Here is a 14579-nt window from a genome sequence, read left to right as displayed (position 1 = left end):
TTTATGCTGTGATGAGATCATTTGTGTATTAGTTCATTTTAATCTTTTCAGAAGGAATCCAGGAACTGCGGTGAGGTCATGACTGCAGTAATGTCTAAAAGGATGGTTTTATAGAGGAGGGGAGAAATATTCTCCTCATTTAGCAAAACTGTAACAGAATTTGTGGCTCTCAGGTGTGTTGGATAAGTTAAGGTTTGGGGTTTTCTCTGTTGCACATGTTTGCAGAAGTCAGCCTGCTTCATCCTCTTGTTTTTTCCCTAAGTATTGCAAAAATCTATTAAAGGTTGCAGACAAAGCACCCTGTTAGAGCTCCACCTGAACAACCCTCTAGCACCATCCCAACCCATGGCACCTCCCTGTCTTACAGTCAAGAGCAGGGTAAAAAACCCCAGACTCCTCTGATGGCCTGAGTGTCCTCACATTAGACCTCCTGTACCACTGAGAAGGCAGATGCCTGACTGAAAACATCCTTGTTCCCATGTCTTTTAAGGAGAAAAGTCCTTGGGGCATCCCCCAGGGCCATGGTATCACTCTTTAATATGACCTGTTTGTGCCTCATGGATCAATGGAGCAATGTCAGGCATGAATCTGGACTATGACATTTCAGGCAACGACCCAAAAATAAAAGTGCCAAAATTTCACTGTTACTTTGATTTTCACCTCCAGTCTTTTCCACTCTCTGTGGAAGTGACAAGACTTAGTGATATCATTCTGAAAGGTCTCTGGATGGATTCAGCACTGGAAAGAGACATGTGGACCAATGGAATCAAGTGCCTTGCTTTGCCACGGCCAATGTATTATATTTTAATGTGTTCTAATGAACTTTAAAATCACTCCCCAGCATGCATTGGTCAGAGGAGTTTTTCTGAGTGTACCACTGGATCCTTGAGATCATTCCCTCTGGATCTGCTGGATCAACAGCAGAATGGTGATAACAAATACACTGCTGCTTTCCCCTCTTTGCTAAGTGGATTTGTGCAAACTAAGAGTTACCCTGCTCCTCTTTTAGCAACTTCAGGGCATTAGCAACGTGCTCAAAACCAGTTCCCCTTTCATATCTAGAGACCAAACATCTTGGATGATCCATGTGACACAGCAGACGCCACAGGCTTAGTTTTGCTTCAAGTGTTTAAGAGATTGAGTTACCCAGAGAGGAGTGGGAGGTTAATGGTGCTGGTTGGTGGTGACAGGGACCTGTGTGCTCCAAACCCCATCACAAGCAGAGAAGAACCCACCTCTACACACTACTAATATGCATAACTATGCATATTAGTAGTCTTTTAAATAAAAAAGACTAATTAATAATGCTTAGTGGTCTAGGTGTCTAAGTATGAATTGTCAGGGATTTCTGCAGGCATAGGGAGGTGGGGAAATGGGTTAACATCGCATTGTTTCAAATTACAGGGTTTTAGATTGTTTCAAACGAGAGGCAGAGAGGGTTTCCACGCCAGATTTCAGATGCTTGTTCTCTTTTATTTGCACTAAAATTTCGGCTTCAGCTCACATTGTCATTCTACCCAGGCTGCTTCCCAGACCAGCTAATTTGTCTACCTGTGTCCCATTTTAGGCCTTGGTTTTAATTTGAGGATGATTCCTGCTAATACCAAAGACTGGATAGAACATCCATTAAAAGTCTACACAGCAATTGAAATGGAAAATTCCAAAAGAAACCCTATTAGAGTTTTTCTCCATCAAATCAACATTACAGACTTCTTATGCATTTCTTAATTAGACATTGATATTAACTGGACTGTTGCATGATTTAAATCTAGCTCTTAATCTCAGCTATTCTATGCTGCTGTAGTTTTTATGACATCCAACTAGCGACTGCTTTATGCATTAATCTATCTGGAAAACCACCTTCACATTTTTTTTGTCTTTTTTTAGAAGAATAAAGGCCCCAAGAAGGAAATGAAAGCTTTTGGGTTCAGCCATTAGTAATTTTCTGCTTAGTATTTGAAAAATTGCTTATTTTAATTGCTTCATAGAAGAAAAAGATATCAAAGCTAACGTTCTTTCTCTCCAAACTTTGTAATTATTTCTCTCAGACTCTTATTTGAAATGCCTTGAAAGGATTTTCATTGAAATGTAGATTTCTTCTCTTTCAAAAGTACTTTTATTCCCCCGTGCTTCTTTCCCTTTTTTTTCCTAGTGACTTCCTCTCTAGATTTAGAGTAAAAACATAGTCTCCAATGTCTGGACACTGCAGCATGTGTCACACAGATGTCCCTAAAGTGACATCTTCTTTAAACCTAACCTTCCCATGGCCTATAGACTGTGCTGACAATTGCCTTAGGTCTTAGTCTGCTACCCTTGGGTTTCCTCCAGGGAGAGTGAAGAAAAGTCATAGGTGTTATGGGGGTTTGCTCTATCAGCCTCTACTCATTCTGAAAAGTGTTGTGTGATTTGCTAATTAATATCACCACCAAAATTAGGAATCTAACGGAAAAATTCCATAAATACGAGTGAGGGTGTCAATGAGCTGAAGCCAAGGCACAGGGTTTGTAAAGTTTTGGGTTCTGTTTCCAGCAGTGTAAATCCTGAATATTCTAATCCAAAAGGGAATTTGCTAACCAAACCCTGTAGTTAATTCTGCATTCTATTTAAATGTCAGCAGCACAAAGCCTCAGGATTGTGTTGGCCTCCACAGTAATCCTTGATACCAACACAGCAATAGTAGCAAGAAGTTCTTTATTTCACCTATACATTTTCAGAGAGCATTATTTACTAATAGATTATGATCTGGTCAAAATGATCTATACATTCATTACAACTGGAGTGGGCTTTCATAACTCACAGGACCTAAGAATGAGGCAAAACTCACATTTGTTTATAGCACTGCAATTCTGCTCAGCAAAAAAAGGTGAAGAGAAAACACTGTCCTAAGCACTTGTGGTCTGCTCTGAGTCCCAGGTGATTTCTCGTGCCAGCTCACAAATATCTTTAAGAGCCTCAGAAGAGAGGGGACCTGGCTGCTTCAGAGACACCTCAAAACACAGTTGTTCCTTTGCAAATCAGCCACCCCACAAGCCTCGTGCAGCCATGGCTGAGGTTATCTCCCAGGGGAATCTTCCCAGTTGGAACAAAACATTTGGAGAATAGAAGATTGAAATGAAGCTAAAGTATTCTCAATATCAGATTTTGCACATATTTTTTTTTGCAATTGCACAAAAGGAAGAAAGAGAATAAGAAAATGAGTTAGAGGGAGATGGAGAGAGAGATGGTCTATTAAGCAAAGCTACTTTTTTACTCTCTGAATTTACAGTCCTGATAGACATCTTTTTCCAAAATTACTCCTTTTTTTATATTCAGATCCTACGGCTCTCAGTACTAGGTCCTAGATTTGTCTGGACAGATTACCCTCTTATTTCCACAATGAAACTTAATTATCCTTTTTATGTCTTCAGATGCTTCCAGTTATTTCCTGAACTGTTTCTGGGGACAGAGAGCAGCTGATGGGTCAGTCAGTAAAGTAAATACTGTGCATCCCTACTGTTTTTAAGGTAAAACCTCTTTGACCCCAGGCCTTTTTAGAATATTTTGAGGGCTAGTACATGTAATTTGCTCAGATCTACTTTTTCTGAGCTTTTTTTTTTTTTTTTTGTGACTAGGCAGAGACTCATCATTTTCTCAGCACCTTTCTGTGTATTACTTGGAAGCATCTAAATGTGACTAACTCACCTGGAATCCATAGAGGGATATTTGAATGCGTCATTCTCTGAGACAAGAATAACTCCTCATGAAATCCAGGGTGGAAATGACTGCGTGGTTTCAAACACCCTTCCTGTACCCCTGCTGCTGCAGCAAGACAGAATGCATCTGAGTACTTAAAGTCTAAATGAATAAATAAATTGGTTCAAAGCAATGGTAGGAGCACAGAGGGGGATGGAAGTTGCTGGTATTGAATTGTTACTGGACTTTAGGACACTCTGTAGGTTTTATCTCTAAAGAAACCTATAACACTGTCACTACCTTCTGCCTGAGCAGAACTAACACAGAGCAGTCAACATGAAATGTCACCTAACCCAGGACCTGCAAGTACTGAAGAGAAAATTCTAAGGAGTATCCATTCAGACTCTGAGAGTTATTTTTTAGCTTTTTTTTTTTTTTTTTTTGAGTCTCAGTTGTTCAAATTAGAAAGCAAAGAAGTGTTACAACTAATTAAAATATTAACTGGGGAGAGAAAATCACCCAAATCATCAGGAAGTAGAGATAGAGCACAACTGGGCATGTGTTATAGAATCCTTTATGAATTAAATGTTAAATTCTAAAGGGCTGACCTGGCAAAACAACATATAACTAGAGCAGGTGTTGTTGTGGTACACACTTTACTGGGTTCAACAAGTAGTGGTCAAACGCAGTTTAACTAGGCTGGGGTGAGCAACAGACTTTGTATGGACTTTACATATTGTATAAACCCCAAATTAAACAAAATCTCTCTTACCCTGGCACAGTATTCACGCTGCAGTCACATCTCTGCATGGAAGTTTCTTCTTCCAAGTCCAACTCGTGACCCCAGCCTGAAAGCAGGAACCAGGATGGTTCAGTATCACTGAGTCTGTCATACTAAAACCAGAAATTAAGATGTCACTGTGGTATAAAACACAAGTTTCTCTGTCACACCCAACCTACATTTTCTCCAGATGAGTTCATCATACTCAGTTTCCACTATCCAGAGAGAACAGATAATCTGTTTCCTATAAACACAATAAAGAGTGCTTCAAATGATATGGCACTTTTTCAATTCATCATTTCGGCGATTCAAAATAAGTGTGAAAAGAAAAGATGCTGAAAGCAGCAAGCAGCAGGAGCCCAGAGCTGAAGGCCTCAGGAGGCTGAGTTCCCATTTTTGCTGTTGATGGATTCTCCCATCTCAGACCTGTCACCTGAACCTTCAGCCTGGGTGTATTTACCTGTTACTCCACAGGGTCCTGCAGCCCTGTGTGCTGCACAGCCAGCACAGCAATAAACTGGGTCCTGATCTCATCTCTGCCCTCACTCCCTGCGACTGGAAAAGGAGTGATAAAAAATAATAATAAGCCCAGAATAATTATGTATTGTCTTTATAGTGAAACAGGCCTTGAGCATTGTGAGCTCTCCACTGGGAGAAGGCCCATTTAAAAAATCTCCCTGGCATAAAAATGAATTGGATCCTGTTACATGAATGGCCTGCATTTACTATTCTTTTCACTTACCTTCTAGTCGTTCATTTTCTGAGCTGACCTGTGCCTCTTCCCCTGTTGTCAGTGGGAACTGGGTAACAAGAACTTGCTGGAAATGGAGTGGTAAATAAATAAACAAATGCAGAAAAAAACCTGCTGACTTGGTAGATGCACTATTACAACCATGATGTAAAACTATCAAACAACAAGTGCAACTTCTGAATGTCTCATGAGTCACATCACAGACAGTAAGGGAGGAAAGTGAAAGAGGATTTTAATCAGTGATTAGGAATTCGGAACAACACTGGATTTTCATATCATAGGAAATTCAGGGCAAGTCTGGGTTCAATTCTTGTTCTGAACCAGATATTCTTCTTCCTGAAGCCATCAATCACTGAAACCATTATCTGTAAAAAGGCAGCACTTGGACTACCCCAATAGCAATGACCACTCTACTATAACCAAGAAAATCAGTCAGCTTCTTTGCTCTGGGGTAAGGAAAATATTTGGACACTTCAGGAATACTCATTTCTCCTCACAAGAGCCCAACACCTCTAAGTGTGATACCAGGGCTACTTGATTCATCTGTTTCAATTTTGAAGCTCTTGGGAAATGTAACAGTTCACAAGTGCTGCACTGGTCCTGCCCCAAGGAGATGGACAAAACAGCAGGGCAGAGGCAGAAACACCACAAGGAACCTAAGGGATGTTTTCTTGGGAAAAGGGGAGATTAATTAAAGGGGAAAATCTGCTGGTCATTAAGTGTCCTGGAGCAACTATTGTGACAGTGAAGCAGTGAGCTTCTGTGTGGCTTTAAGACATCTGCCCTAAGGAAACGTTTGCAATTGAAACTGTGTCCTCTTTTTCCCAAGTCTCCGATTCCCATGGCCAGCAGTTGCCTTGCTAAATGAAACGCTTCTTTAGGGAGACTGGCTGGCCCCAGGGATTGGTAATGCAATATAGAGCCTTTCATCTCTCACCCATGAACCCAAGTCAAACAGAGTTTGGTAAATGGCCAATAACCCCTACCACTCCAGGGCTGTTTGGTGACCTGTGCGAAATGAGGAGGGTCATCTCTGTGTCTGTTTACTAGAAGGCAAGTGTCAACTTCACCATAAAAAAGGACACAGTTACTACTCATTATCACCCAATTTAACATTCTGAAGACAAGAGAATGAGCCTGGAAAACTCAGCCATCTTCTGACCCAACGATGGCGGTCCCAGTACATCAGGGCTTGAAGAACATTAATGAGGACAGTTGCATTGTAGCAAACCAGGCTGTGCCTCTCCTGCCAAGAAGAAATCCAAGTCTGAGCTGCATGTGATTACAGTCCTTCCCAGACCCACATGGAAATCCACAGGATTCAGTCCGGTTTTCAGGTGCATCAGGCAGTAAAGCACAACCATGAAGTTACAGAATGCAGCAGACCTCTGCAAAGCTGCATTTATGGTCTTAAATAGGCACAGGCAAACTTGCATAGGGACCAAGAATCCAGCACTGATAGAGTTAATGTGCTGAGAAGCCCTGCACTGGAAGGCTCTGTTCCCTCACCCATCATGAATATAGTGTTCTGGTTACCAAAATAGCTGTATTTGGAAGGGTTGAAGGCCAGAAGCTCACTGCAGTACCCACTCTTGCCCTATGCACTGCTCATTTTAAGGTCAGACCTTTAGCATCAGGAATCTGTTAGAAGAAAGAGGAATCGCTTTAAAAGTTGTTGCCACTCTGGGGATTACCCTGGAAGGTCTGAGAGGGTAAAGGAAAGGGCAGGGGCAGATAAACACTTGGCCACATGAAGAATCAGCTGCCCCTAAATTTCAGTACATCTGCATAAACCTCCCAAAACTTCAGCCAGCTTACACTTCCTCACAGTGTTCCCAGTCACCACTCTCATTTTGCAGCCCTTCTTATGCCACAGCCATGCTAACGCTGTCATTGTCAGCTGAGTTACTGTTTAATCCCTCCTATCTTGATTAATTGCATCAAATTGGTATACCTATGTTAATTAAACAGAAGATGGCAGAGGCAGCTTTTACGTCTTGTTCTTTTGTGTAGATCATTTCCCAAGGCTTCACAGGCTGTGGAAAAATAACAATACAGACACACCACACATCATATTTCAGCACAGCTGATAAAGCTGTTTTACTCATACAGTGGTCCATGATTCTTTTAGCATATCACAGTATAGGTTTAATTACCATACTGCTGCTGCATGGCAGCTCTCCTCGCTTTTCCTTTTTTTTTATTTGTATTATTTGCAAGTCATAATCATGTTTTCCTGTCATCCCCGAGCAATGTGCATGCGTGCGTACAGGCAAATGCCAAGCCTGGAAAGGAAATTTGATGCGTGTCCATGAATTAGAGTTTTCAAACTTTGGCTGAAGATTAGTACATGTAAACATAGCTCTGCCCCCTTCATCTTGGATAATTGGTCACAAATGCTACTTGACACTTCTCAAATCAGACACTTTACATACTTCTGAGCATAGCTGAACTTTTTTGGCAGGAATTAATTTGCTTTGCAACTTAGCTGCTCATTCCTGGCCCGATCCCTGCTCCAGTGATTTCAGGGCAATGTTCTGCCAGTGTGAGGAGCACAGAGGCAGGACAGGATCTGTTTGCTAGCACAGACGAGCCCGGCTTTGTTGACTCCCTCAGAAAAACAATTACTGCAGCTAATGTTCTGCCCTTTGCCAGCCTTGATTAACATCGGGATTTTTACCTTCAGGTCCCTCTTTCTATTCCAATTACTGAGCAAGTCGCAATGCACCAGGGGACATCTCAAAAGAATGGAGAAGGCAATGTAGCATCACCAGAAAATGCAACTTCTGACACACCAAGACCCTCCCACCAAGCTTTATGGGAGATGGTTATAGACACCATCCAAGGAGACTTTCTCACTTTTTTTCCTGCATTTCCTGCAAAGAGTGCATGCTCCAGCAGAGAAGGGAAACCCATTTCTGGAGTAGCGATGGAGTTTGAAGCAGGCACAGAATTTCATGCTATTAAAGAGCCCCCTGTTTGCTCTGACAGTAGAGCACTTTACCCACTGTGCAGCAGTGCTGCGAGAGCTGAGCAGACCATATGCTCACCTACAAGGGCTGCCAGGTCTCCAGGAGCATTACTGTGCCTATTCCAGGAGGGGTTTGGGGCTAGAATGTATTCCATAAAGGATTTCACTAGGAATATTGTATGTTATCTGGTGATTTATTTCTGTCCATTCTCTGGACTAAACGGCAGTTTACCAGCATCTCCATGTAGATCTGTAAATAACCAGTGGAAAATCTCACTTGTCCTTTATTCACTGGGATATTCGTAAGCTACAGCATATTAAAAATATTTGTCAGTTTGTTCTTCTCAGCTATCAAGTGGGGTATTTGCCACCATGCCCTCCTCACACTGGCTGTTTCATCCAGAAAATGGAGAGAAAATAATGAAACAATGTCTGTTCTAGAAGAGGGTGACCATTTACATGAGTTATTTTAGGATTATTGCCTTTCTTCTAACTAAAACTAAATCTGTAAATTAGATTGAGCTCCTACCTGCAGAAGTAGAGGGTGGAACTTTGTGCTGTGCTTAGGGTGTGGACCATGAGAAGAGCAAATCCCTGGTTGTGCACTCGTTTTGCCTTGGTTCTCAGGGCTTCATGCAGCTCAAAGCACTGATGAGGAGTAGCCAAGACAGAATCAGTCCCCACCATGTTTCTCTGGCCTCTGGTCACTTGTGCCAGGAGCAAGAGCTGAGCCACAGCCCAGGGCCAGGGAATAAGAGCTGCATCAGCCATCTCCCTGAGTGCTTGCTCCCCACACTTTCTAATCCCAGTCTTGTGATGGTTCATCCCTAGAAAAGAAGGGGAGCTCATGTTATCAGAAGTATTATATATATATATTTATATATATATTCACTGTGGAGAAGCAATAATTGCCCCAGAATTTGCCATGGAATAATTCAAGAAAAGACACTGCATGTTAGTATGTCTTGAGTTTTCATATATTTGTACCTTAAAATAAACAAATTGAGTTGTATTTTACTTCCTCCTGTTTAACTCTGATATTTGGATCACTGTGAGAGTGGTGGGTATGATATTGGCAACAATTGGCCAAGGTATACAGCACAGCTCTAAAGTCTGAGCTAAGGAGGATGCTTGGTTTCCATTACTATTATCTATCACTATAAATTTAGCTTTCAGGTCCTAGACATTTTAAAATAACATGTCTAGTGTTAGAATAGGAGACTATCAGAAAAAGTGAATTACAGGTTACAGGCTTCCAGTATTTGCAGTAAAAGAACTATTACCGTAATTACACCTGCAGAGTACTCATTTATGTTGTTATTAGGGGAAAGGGATGGTAGAATTAGGATTTATGGAAAGAAAAACATTGCAGAAGGGGAGCTAAGTTGTTTAGGTGGGACAAAGAACTGTGATGGCTCCTGGTCACACTTCTGCTTTCAGCACGTGGAGTCACCACGTGCATGTGGACCTGCAGTGTCCAGGGATTGGGGTGAAACTGCTATAAATTACCAATATCTGGTACAAATGGAAATATATCTCAGCCCACAGAAAGGCCCAGCCTCACACTCAGCCCCCAGATTGGAGCTGATACCTTTTTATACCATTCGACATCTCCATGGTCTTTGCTGGGTGCAAATGGGAATTGACCAAGTGACTCCATGAGCTGGATTCTTCAGAGACAAAAGTCCTTCCCCATCCTCAAAGATGGTCATACCCAGATTCCTGAACATTTGAAATGAGACTAGAATAAGGAAAAACAAAATTTTTCTTTTCAGGGGACAGGTGAATCTCCATTTTGACTTGTTGTTTTGTGGTCAGGGCTAAGTGGCCATTATGAGTCCATAGGTACTTGCTGGTGTAAATCCACTCCTGGATCACCTCATGGATGTCATTACTTAAAGTCAGCAAACTCGTGCTTCAGTGGCTGAAGATTTACTTGCTTAATGCCTGGTGTCATCAACAAATTCAGGCTGGCAATGACACCCTACTTGTCTAAGCTAATATACAGCCTTGCACTGTCCTTGTTTCCCTTCCCATTCAAACTTATGGCTCAGTGCTAGTGTCTACCAAAAACCAACATTACAGCAGAAGAGAATGAAGTGATGAATGAACACGAGATTTGCATGTAGGTAATTAGAAGTCCGGCTGGGTAGATCACATTATTTAATGTATCATCATTATGTTTGTATTTTAAAAGCATTTAAAATATATTGTTTCTTCTATTACTCCATCACTTCAGCGCTCTGACTCCAGGGATGAATCATGCTGTGTGTTTTGGTAGGGATTTGTTTTCTAAAATATGATGAAACCATGTGGATCTTAAATCATTGCTGTAATAAGTTAGTAAGTTGTCCCTACTTGAGGAAACTGTTGTGTCAGGAGTAAAAGTCCTTGTTTGGCTGTGCTGCAAAAAGCAGGATAATATTTAATTATGACAGTTGAAACTCATCTCCAAGTGCAGACAATATTGATTTGTTCTAATATAGAAAAGGTGGAATTAAAAAGCTAGTTTATTTAGAAATATACTTATTCCTAAAAATGTCTGTTCAGCTCATTTTTAAATTTGATTTCTTATCCCGGGTGAATTACACTGCATTTCTGAATCTCAAGAACTGCCTGTGCCTGATAACAGCTGATCGAAGTACCAGCATAATTCAGTTGTTTTGATTGTAAGATTTTTGTTTGCTGCTTTATTGGACAATGGTGTTTGCAAAAGAAAGGTTAAGAGGACCAGAGCCAGAATTACAGCTCACAGCTGGTGCATGAGACTTACTGTTAGGACAGGACCACGGTCTATAAGGTCAGTGGCAAATGCTACCAGCTAGCAGGAAAGATCAATGCCTGGTTCTGAAAAAAAAAAACAGCAAGGAAAATCTGTGCCAGTGTCCCAGCATGACAAATGAATTGGGCAAATTGAAGATAATCATGATCATTTAATATTCCACAGCTTTACAACTTGATACTCTGTGGACAAAAGATCAGAAGTCTGCTGAATCCAAAGTTTTGAATCTTTGGGTCAATATGCTTCTCATGTCTTCAACGTTTAGTTTAATTTAGGAGGAAACAGTTCTAAGCTAAGATAAGATCTGAGACAAAATTGACGTGGACTCACAACATGGCCTAACATAACAATTTAATCTATCCTGTGCTTCCCCTGAAAGAAGGCTTAATAACTGTGGTATGATTTCACCTGCTGCTTCTAACATTTGCTCATTCTTTTTCCTGAGCAAATTTGGATTATCAGATGGTGAGCAGCTTTGTTCATGGTAGACAAACTTGAATTCATTTAGGATTAATAACAATAGGTTCAATCTTGGATTCAATGGCAGTTCTTAATGAATGGAGTCTTTGGAAGACGAATGTTTGTTTGTGTTAAAAGAGAAATAATTAATTCTCCATTTTTCTGGGTATGAGGTGATTATAGTACATATCACAAAATGTTTTCCCTGTGTTTCCAGCCCTGGGTATAAGAACTGCAGGAATGTTCCCCAGGCCCCAGCATTGCAGATATGAGCCATTTTGACCTTGTCATTTCAAAATCTGAAGTTTTGCAATGAATTGTTTGGTGTGAGGAAAAAAAAATGTATCTCTTACTCACAGTACTCTCATGTCCTCCTGGTGATCTGATGCAGGGCAGTGAGGAGAGAGGAAGGTCCGCGATCCATCAGCAGTCGTGGGTCAACACAGGGTTACTCGGATGAAGGAACCAAGGCTTCCTTGATCCAAGGCTGGATCTGGATTTTGGCCCAATCCTCACCATTGTCTTAGACATGGGCATCTTCCAAATTCCTGTGGGAAATCCCACGTTCTTCACTACTGACCCTATCTCTTGGGAAGCAGCCGGAGCGCACGCGACCACCGTGCCCGGCTCGGGGAGGCTGTGCTGCCCAACACCCGATACCCACTGACCTCAGGAGAAATTAACAGGCTTCAGCAAATGTACCCTGCAGGCAGTTTTACCCTGGAAAAACATCGCCCACATTGCTAGAGTTTAGGACAACAAATTAGAGCTTTTAATATGCACTGGCCGCTTTTTTTTTTTCCCCCACATCCCTGCACCATCACCATCCCCCCTCCCAGCCCAGTAACATCCAGTTGCTTAATTCCATTTGAAATCACCCGGGTTAGGCACCTAAATAATCTTGTCCTTCATGCCTGTCAACATCTTGAGGCACCTAACCACCTTTAGAGATGTGGTGTGAAAGCTTGTGAACGATGCAATCGAGGAGGGAAACAAAAGACAAGTATCCCTATTTGCTGCCCAAGAATCCACAAAGAATGCTGCTTCAGCTCTGCTCTGATTTCTAATTAGATTATGAGTGATGTAGGACTCTGAAGCCAAGCTGGAGTTTGTGCTAGCACTTTGCATGTATGAATGACAAAGGGACACCACTTTCATATTGATTTAAGCAAGCCAGTGGAAGAATGTTTAAACATCAAGTGCTTGATGTCCCAGTTTGCCAGAGCACCTGGAAATATCAAATTAATTCCAGGTGTTCTGCCATTAAGACAGGCTTGCTGCTTTTACGGCCACACATACAAAATGTGGCTCCCAGTTCCACAAATAAAAACGGAATGGTTTCTGCTCCTAATGCCTCGATAACTCCGACATATTGCAAGTTCTGGAAAGAATTTTAATCTACACAGTTTTTTTTCTTTTAAATGGGGAGGGGAGCAAGGGGGGAAAGATTTTAAATATGCTGCATACAATTTGTGATGGTCATCTCTAAAATGCAGCTCCATTATCCTTTTCCATTTGGAATGAATGAGGCTAATTAATTTCAGGCCATACTTGATGAGGTCAGCACCATACGAAGGGTGCGTGCTAGACATTGCTAATCTCTTTCAGCTGAGAGTGATGAATTAAAGATGAAGCATTCCTTTGCAGGCCTAATTTAGAATGTATATCAAAAACCTACAGCAAATAATACTATACCCTACAACAAAGGAAAACTTGTTCTCTCAGGCTCCCATGTAGGGTTGATTTTAAAGGCATTTTCATTTCGCTTTGGAATTCCAGCTGTGGATGGGTGAAACAGTTCAGAAAATTCAAGCTTTCTCTCTTTCTATTGCTTTTATGGACAAAAGTAGGCAGGGGGGCTAAGGGGAGAGAGAAACTGGTCCATGTTTGATCCCGTATATCCTGTGATTCTGACTGTACGCTCGGCATTTAGGAAACCAAGTACCTGTGACGTGACACCCCCCGCAGCCCACACTCACATTTTTTACTGCTGGGCTGTTTTAAGTCTGAGGGGAAAGCAGCCAAGAGTCCCTTTTGGTCCAGCATCATCCCAAGAATGTTTTGTTGGACGTTGCAGGCTGGAAGCAGGATGGGTCCAGCAGTTCTGCTGGGTCACCCAGCCAGGACAGGAGCTTCCAAGCTCTCACAGAGCTGTAATTCACCCTAGGGATAAACACCTCCCTACGCAGAAAGGTCCCATCACATCTAGAAGTGCAGATAGCAGAGCTGAATGGAACAAATCACTGCGAAAGCAACCAGGTCTGGGAGCAGGACAAATTGCTACACAGCTCCCAAATTGGCTGGAGTTGAGGCTCAGCCAAGCTTTGCCACCTTTTCCTCAAGGCAAAGCCACCCACAAAGTCCATAGGGGTTTTCGCCACAGTGAGGGACTGCAGGATTTGGCCCTGTGGGCAGCAAGAAGCTGAATTGTCATTATGGTAAATCAGGGATTTAGGAAATCTTAACACAGCCTCGGAAGGAGACTACAAACAATAGACCACCGTCTTCCCCACCACTTCTCTGCTCAATACCTGGCAGTTTCTTGGAATTCTTGACAGGTTGCTGCAGCGAGTCGAAGTTCCCAACTGGTGGCCATAAGCGGCTGCCGTCTTTGTATCCCAGTAGTCCTCATTAGAACAAAGCTGCTTCGAATTAAATCCAATCTACATGCCGAATCAATCTTTCAACCCTTTGATTGCTTCTGAAAATATTTATACTTCTTAATAATGCACATTTTGTCCCAAAGCCTGTGATTAAACCCAGACAAGGTCCGGAGAAGCCTGAAGTATATGTGGAAGGGGTTATTTTGGACAGGAAAAGAAAGATAAAGACACAGGTTTTTCCTATTGTGAAACCATTAGAGTGTATAAATCTAGCAATTGCAGTTGTATAAGCATCAGAGTGGGGTTGTAATAAATACAGATTGGAGTATTATAGTAACCAAATGGAGTTTATGGATTATGTTCACTAGTTCATATTTCTCAGCTACTACAACCTAACTAGCTTCATGCTGCACTCACCTCTCTTAATATTCCCTATTAATATTCTCTTTACGTGTTGGGGGGGGGAGAAAAAAGTTAGGATTCAGCTGCTGCTCTGTGTAAAACAAATATGTTTAAAGAATCATGCCCTCCAAAGAAAAAAAATAAACATGGGGATGCTG

At 41.7% G+C, this 14579-nt stretch overlaps 1 long non-coding RNA gene across 2 annotated transcripts; it reads right to left on the bottom strand.

Moving 5' to 3' along the window:
• Positions 1-1268: 1268 nt before the first annotated feature.
• On the bottom strand, positions 1269-9900 carry LOC131582915 (uncharacterized). 2 transcript variants are annotated; one of them, XR_009278410.1, is made up of 3 exons: positions 9767-9900; positions 8705-9002; positions 1269-7240 (listed from the first exon to the last, which is right to left on the bottom strand). It is a non-coding gene; the product is annotated as an uncharacterized LOC131582915 (long non-coding RNA). The 2 variants fall into 2 exon arrangements; XR_009278411.1 differs by having other exon boundaries at positions 1269-5271.
• Positions 9901-14579: the final 4679 nt, after the last annotated feature.

The sequence above is a fragment of the Poecile atricapillus genome, chromosome 11 (assembly GCF_030490865.1).
Source record: "Poecile atricapillus isolate bPoeAtr1 chromosome 11, bPoeAtr1.hap1, whole genome shotgun sequence".
Classification (NCBI taxonomy): domain Eukaryota; kingdom Metazoa; phylum Chordata; class Aves; order Passeriformes; family Paridae; genus Poecile; species Poecile atricapillus.
Note: the sequence above shows the minus strand (reverse complement) of the source record. Positions and strands in the feature narration are given on the sequence as shown.